General features: G+C 37.3%; 2 protein-coding genes across 3 annotated transcripts in view; one reads left to right on the forward strand and one right to left on the reverse strand.

Annotated features, from left to right (window-relative positions):
* The window catches only part of LOC110443862 (protein MON2 homolog), a 433,581-nt gene that overhangs the window by 250,866 nt on the left and 174,631 nt on the right, over nt 1–8,084 (reverse strand). The window lies entirely within an intron of this gene.
* Nucleotides 2,922–8,084, forward strand: part of LOC110443863 (sex peptide receptor-like) — a 32,511-nt gene continuing 27,348 nt past the window's right edge. The window contains exon 1 of the mRNA XM_021488301.1: nt 2,922–3,022. The gene's annotated coding sequence lies outside the window, so the exon portion shown is untranslated. The remainder of the gene's footprint in view (nt 3,023–8,084) is intronic.

The raw sequence follows: 8,084 nt of genomic DNA on the forward strand, positions 1-8,084 counted from the left end.
GAGATTGTCAAATTGGTCTGAATTTCCAATAGCGTGCTGTAAACTGACCATTCGGAATTGGTCAAATAATGACCACTCCAGCATCTATTAATTTTTCAAGGACCAGTTCTCACCCTGGCATCATGATATAGGGCAAATCAATGGAAAGTAAACAAGCAGGGCTCAAGGTGTAACTGTGGAACTCGTCAGGGAGAAGCCAGTCTGGTAACAGGCACCAATGTTTCAACATTTGGTTGTTATTTTTGGAGTGAATGTATTTGTTTTAGAACAATGTAATAGCTCCTAATTTATAACAACAGAATTAGGTGCTAACAGGATGAATCTTTGCATTCCATTGTGTTTGGTCACTCCAATTAATTGTTTATTCCTGAAAGTTTGCTCAGACAGACTAATAGTTACTTGTTACGGACAGGCTGGGACAGACTTACAGTGACTGATCACAGACAGAGTTAGGGTTACAGGTCACAGACAAACTGAGGGTTATTGGTCACAGACAGAGTTAGGGTTAATGGTCAGACAAACTGAGGGTTATTGGTCACAGACAGAGTTAGGGTTACTGGTCACAGACAAACTGAGGGTTATTAGTCACAGACAGAGTTAGGGTTACTGGTCACAGACAAACTGATGGTTATTGGTCACAGACAGAGTAAGGTTACTGGTCACAGACAAACTGAGGGTTATTGGTCACAGACAGAGTTAGGGTTACTGGTCACAGACAAAATGAGGGTTATTGGTCACAGAATTAGGGTAACTGGTCACAGACAGAATTAGAGTAACTTGTAGATATATGGTAAATGGTCACAGACAAATTTAGGATTATTGGTCACAGAATTAGGGTAACTGGTCATGGACAGAATTAGAATAACTGGTAAGATATATGGTAAATATGGTCACAGACAAATTTAGGGTTATTGGTCACAGAATTAGGGTAACTGGTTGCAGACAATTTTGGGTTATTGGTCACAGATGAATGGTTACTAGTCACAAAATTTAGGGTTATTGGTCACAGACTAAGGGTAAGGGGTCACTGATAAATTCAGGGTAACAATTAAGCCATAGAGATGGTTACTGGTCACAGACAGTCTAATGATAAGTCAGGTCACCAACAAATTTATAGGGTAACTCGTCACAGCAGACATACCTTCTGATTAGGCAGGAAGTCAAAACAATCGATTTGTTTGTATTTGATTTGAAGCCATGGTAGAGTAATGATGGCTACTAAATCAGTCATCTCACAGAGCGGAACATGTAAATAAAGCTGTTGGCTATACACATCTCAGATCTGTACTGATCAGTAGTACATATAGTAACTAGTAGCTGCTGAAGGCTGCTATAGGTAATTCATATAACATACTAAGTAGGTATCTAATGATTGACGTATAGCCTAATGTGTAGAGTATGTACGTTACAATGCGGTTATCCTTTGTATATATGCATATTATGTAAAAGGTTTGATCCAGGCTCTTACTTTGTAAAACAACCCTAAATAATCCAGAACTCTGTGCAAATCAGACCCTAATTAATCCAGGAAAAACTTGTCAACCAGATGCTGAAATATCCAGAATTTTTCTTAATTGAACCCATAGTAATCCAGAAATCTGTTTAATCAAATGCTAAATAGTCAAGAAATCTGTGCAAACCAGACACTTTATAAAGAAAGGGTCATACAGATTCACTTATGATGAAACATACAGAATTTGACAGAGGACCAAACACAGAATGATTGAGGGCCATACACACACCAAACTAAGCATTAAGTATATAGGGTCAATGTACACAGTATAAAGGAGGGCCCTACACAGTATGATATGAGAGGGCGAGAGAGTATGAAGAGAGAGTCATACAGAGTTTGATAGAGGACCATAAACAGTATAAAGGAGGGCCCTACACAGTATGATAAGAGAGGGCAAGAGAATATGAAGAGAGAGTCATACAGAGTTTGATAGAGGACCATACACACGCCAGTATAAAGGAGGGCCCTACACAGTATGATATGAGAGGGCGAGAGAGTATGAAGAGAGAGTCGTACAGAGTTTGATAGAGGACCATAAACAGTATAAAGGAGGGCCCTACACAGTATGATATGAGAGGGCAAGAGAATATGAAGAGAGAGTCATACAGAGTTTGATAGAGGACCATAAACAGTATAAAGAAGGGCCCTAGACAGTATGATAGAGGGCCATACACAGTATGATAGAAGGCCACACACAGTATGATAGAGGACCATACAAAGTATGATAGAGGACCACACACAGTATGATAGAGGACCATATACAGTATAAAGGTTGGCCCTACACAGTATGATAGAGGGCCACACACAGTATGATAGAGGACCATACACAGTATAAAGGAGGGTCATACACAGTATGATAGAGGACCATACACAGTATAAAGGAGGGCCATACACAGTATGATAGAGGACCGTACACAGTATGATAGAGGACCATACACAGTATGATAGAAGGCCATACTAAGTATTAAGTACAGGGCCAATATACACAGTATAAAGGAGGGCCCTACACAATATGATATGAGAGGGCGAGAGAGTATGAACAGAGAGCCATACAGAGTTTGATAGAGGACTATACACAGTATGATAGAGGGCCATACACAGTATGATAGAGGACCATACACAGTATAAAGGTTGGCCCTACACAGTATAAAGGTTGGCCATACACAGTATGATAGAGGGCCATATACAGTATGATAGCGGGCCAAACACAGTATGATAGAGGACCATACACAGAATAAAGGAGGGCCCTACACAGTATGATATGAGAGGGCGAGAGAGTATGAAGAGAGAGCCATACAGAGCGGTGTATAAGAGTATGGAGATGCTATTGGCAGTGATAGGTATGTGTAAGAGAGATCAATAGACACACTGTGAGGAGACAGGCTTGCTGCTCTATCCTATAGGTGTAGCGATAGGCCCACCTCCACCACTACTAACTCCTGTAGCCAGTGTGTTCACTGCCACTGTCACTAGTTCTACACTGTGTTGGGATTTTTACTCCATCAACAGGTTAGTCTCTTACTATCCATTCTATAGCTCAGATAATCTGGCCGCCAGTTATCTTTTCTAATCATTTGTGAAAGCAATAGTGAAATATTAATTTTGATTTTGATAAATCAGGTGTGAATTATACAAATTTCCTTGGGATATATGTCTGTCAGGTAAACCATTTTTATTTTTAATTTCTTTGGATATGTCAGTTTGGAAAATGAATTGTATTCTATTACAATAAACCATTCAGACCTTATGGCTACCGTGTAAAACCAGCTAGGATTTATTTATCATTAATGTTTGAAAAAAACGTGCCAGCAATATAATAATTCTACTACATAATAACATTTTGACGGATAAAAATTTGTGTTTTATTGATGTGAATTTGCCATTAACAATCAGTTCTGTACAAAGCTGTCGAAAACGAGGAAGACATTTCGTTTCTGTCGTAGAATTAATCACGCAGTACTGATTATATATCACAGGAGCAAACGTTCAAAATAAGAAACATTTTATCTGTTTTCCCCTAATATTAATGTGCCATAAATTCTTATTTGTATTTCGAGCAGATATTTTTAAATAAGCCCTTATACGACACAAACAATTTTCCGTATAATTATATGATGGGAAACGGGACGACTCCGACACAGATAAAACAACACGATATTACAACCGATTTATTGTACATTGATCATATGAAGGAATGCATAAAGTAAATAGCTGAAGGCCAAATATATCTATCAAAATGATTCACACTTAATGTCCTATGAAACCAATAATGTGCCACTTTTAAAACTGACAAATTATTAACATCAACAAGCATTTTTCGTAAACACTAGTTAACTACCAAATTGATGGATCAGGCAGAAAAAAAACCAAGTAGAATATGTTGGATGATGGAAACTCATTTGGGAAAGATCTGTGGCGTGTACGTACAGTCTATGGTGCTATTTGTTTCACTGCGATTGTCGTGAAATCCCATTATAGAACCAACTAATAATCTTGATGTGCCACGAGTTGGAAACTTCGTTCCTAACTTGTGAAACAATTAATCATTGACTTCGTTTTACTGTACATCGCTATAAATAGCTGCCATTTACATATATATCGTAGTTCAAATTACCGAACTTTCCTGTTAAGTCAAAATGCATCAGGAAAATTTCCTCCTGTCACATCCCAATAGATTAAAAAAAAATTGTGTCACATCAGAAATCAAAATATCCTCTTGTCACATTACAACAAATATAAAGAAATATTTCTGTCACAGACCAATTGAAACCAAGATCTTTTGGCCACCTCAAAAGTAACAAAAGAAATAAAGAGAAAAAAAATATCAAAATTATTTGTCACAGAGCCACAAATAACAAAACTTCATGCCACAATGATAAACAAAAACTTCCTGTCAGGTAAAACACAACAACATCTTCTCCTATTACGATTATTTACTAAACACTCTTGTCATATCAAAATAAATCACAAAATCTTCCTCACATGTCTAATAGTAATAAGTTACTAAACATACCTGTCACGTCGCAACAATTCACAAAACATTCACGTCACATACAACAAATTACAAAACTAACCTCGAATTTTAAAATAATTTACAAATTTCATTCCTAACTTTGTATACTTTCCTTCCTCTTAGGACCAGCTTTGTTTTGTAGTAGATTTTCCTGCAGCATGATTTACCTGTCAGATTTACCTGTGTTATGATTTACCTGTCAGATTTACCTGTGTTATGATTTACCTGCAGTATGATTTACCTGTGTTATGATATATCTGTGGTATGATGTACCTACCAGATTTACCTGTGGTATGATGTACCTATCAGATCTACCTGTGGTGTGATGTACCAATAAGATATACCTGTGGTATTATTTAACTTTGGTATGATGTACCTATCAGGTTTACCTGTGGTATGATGTATCTATCAGATTTACCTGCAATATGAGTTACCTGTGGTATGATGTACCTATCAGATTTACCTGCAGTATGAGTTACCTGTGGTATGATGTACCTACAGATTTACCTGTGGTATGATGTACCTATCAGATTTACCTATGGTATGATGTACCAATCAGATCTACATGTGGTATGATTTACCTGTGGTATGATGTACCTATCAGATTTACCTGTGGTATGATGTAACTGTGGTATGATGTACCTATCAGATTTACCTGTGGTATGATGTAACTGTGGTATGATGTAGTCCTATCAGTTTTTATCTGTGGTATGATGTACCTATCAGGTTTACCTGTGGTATGATGTAACTGTGGTATGATTTACCTGTGGTATGATGTAACTGTGGTATGATGTAGTCCTATCAGGTTTTACCTGTTGTATGATGTAGTTCTATCAGGTTTTATCTGTGGTATGATGTACCTATCAGGTTTACCTGTGGTATGATGTAACTGTGGTATGATTTACCTATCAGATTTACCTGTGGTATGATGTAGTTCTATCAGGTTTTATCTGTGGTATGATGTACCTATTAGATTTATCTGTGGTATATGATGTAACTGTGGTATGATGTAGTCCTATCAGGTTTTATCTGTGGTATGATGTACCTATCAGGTTTACCTGTGTATGATGTAACTGTGGTATGATGTAGTTCTATCAGGTTTTATCTGTGGTATGATGTGCCTATCAGGTTTACCTGTGGTATGATGTACCTGTGGTATGATGTAGTTCTATCAGGTTTTATCTGTGGTATGATGTGCCTATCAGGTTTACCTGTGGTATGATGTACCTGTGGTATGATGTAGTTCTATCAGGTTTTATCTGTGGTATGATGTGCCTATCAGGTTTACCTGTGGTATGATGTACCTGTGGTATGATGTAGTTCTATCAGGTTTTATCTGTGGTTTGATGTACCTATCAGGTTTACCTGTGGTATGATGTAACTGTGGTATGATGTAGTTCTATCAGGTTTTATCTGTGGTTTGATGTACCTATCAGGTTTACCTGTGGTATGATGTAACTGTGGTATGATTTACCTGTGGTATGATGTAACTGTGGTATGATGTACTTCTATCAGGTTTTATCTGTGGTATGATGTGCCTATCAGGTTTACCTGTGGTATGATGTACCTGTGGTATGATGTAGTTCTATCAGGTTTTATCTGTGGTTTGATGTACCTATCAGGTTTACCTGTGGTATGATGTAACTGTGGTATGATTTACCTGTGGTATGATGTAACTGTGGTATGATTTACCTGTGGTATGATGTAACTGTGGTATGATGTAGTTCTATCAGGTTTTATCTGTGGTTTGATGTACCTATCAGGTTTACCTGTGGTATGATGTACCTGTGGTATGATGTAGTTCTATCAGGTTTTATCTGTGGTATGATGTGCCTATCAGGTTTACCTGTGGTATGATGTAACTGTGGTATGATGTAGTTCTATCAGGTTTTATCTGTGGTTTGATGTACCTATCAGGTTTACCTGTGGTATGATGTACCTGTGGTATGATGTAGTTCTATCAGGTTTTATCTGTGGTTTGATGTACCTATCAGGTTTACCTGTGGTATGATGTAACTGTGGTATGATTTACCTATCAGATTTACCTATGGTATGATGTACCTATCAGATTTACCTGTCCTGTGGTATGATGTACCTATCAGATTTACCTATGGTATGATTTACCTATGGTATGATGTACCTATCAGATTTACCTGACCTGTGGTATGATTTACCTATCAGATTTACCTGTGGTAGGATGTAGTTCTATCAGGTTTTATCTGTGGTATGATGTACCTATCAGATTTACCTGACCTGTGGTATGATGTACCTATCGGATTACCTGTGGTATGATGTACCTATCAGATTTACCTGTGGTATGATGTACCTATCAGATTTACCTGTGGTATGATGTACCTATCAGATTTACCTGTGCTATGATTCATTAAAATGTGATCTTATTAGTGACCCTTTTATTACTATACAATTACTGTTACTTATATATATAGGTAGTCCTACCTACCACCTACTGATGGTTTGCTGTAGTGTCTAGTAAACCGATTTATACAGACTCAGTCCCTGACACTACTTTATGTATGTGCTGGAGTCAGCATGTCTCAAAACCAAATGGAAAAGTGTACTTCCATTATAAAGTATTTGGTGAAAATTTCCATCCAACACAAATATTTCAGAAATCTTTGTAATGTTATTATATACTGTGAAATTGCAGAAGACCAAGCAGGCATTTCTAGGCCATCATCATTGATGAAGATACAACAGGTCCTAACAGTTTATACGGCTAATTTATTTCAAGGACTGCAGCTTGTAAACTCTATCAGTGTTTTTAATCTTCATTAAATTACTTTTAAATTGAAACTGAGATTTCCCGTGATAGATTCCCTACAGGTACGCCATGGAACTTCGCAGTCTTAATTTCACGAAAACTTTTATTTGGATTGATGTCAGGCTGGGGGTAGTAGTTTTGCTTTAATTTAAACGGACAATTGTTTTTTTTTTACAAATCCAGATGTAACACATATATACTGTCAAACCGGTATGCCTCATCTACCAAATATTTTCTAATCTCGATAATGCAAAAGGATCGATTATAATGAGATGTTAGAAACAGTATAATTGTAGCGGAGTATCGGATAACTGAAAGACCATAACCAAATATCCTGTGCATTTTGCAATCTTGTACAATAGAGTGCACATCGACAATGCATTTCTGACCCACATCACTCAGGGTGGCACTCGCTCTCAACTTGATAATGGACCAGAAGGGAAAAAAAATCAATCGCTCAAATGACCGTGAATACCCCACACAAAGATTCCATGTGTCTCCGCTAAATCTCCTCATATCCCGATTATGAATATATTCTATAACAAGAGGCCCATGGGCCTTAACGGTCACCTGAGTCTACAGTATTTTTTGTTGTTGTTGAAATATGTACCAATTTGAGTAAAAAATAGTATAATGTTAACTTAACTTTGTCAGGACCATGAGCTGATCATTCCTAGACCAATTTTAAGTGAGATCGGCCTATTAGAATTTAGTAGCAAAATAGCGGCCATGGCAGCCAAATTGTATTTCTGATTGACCCGAAAAATAACAACACT

Source organism: Mizuhopecten yessoensis, unplaced genomic scaffold (assembly GCF_002113885.1).
Source record: "Mizuhopecten yessoensis strain PY_sf001 unplaced genomic scaffold, ASM211388v2 scaffold716361, whole genome shotgun sequence".
In the NCBI taxonomy this organism is placed as follows: Eukaryota; Metazoa; Mollusca; class Bivalvia; order Pectinida; family Pectinidae; genus Mizuhopecten; species Mizuhopecten yessoensis.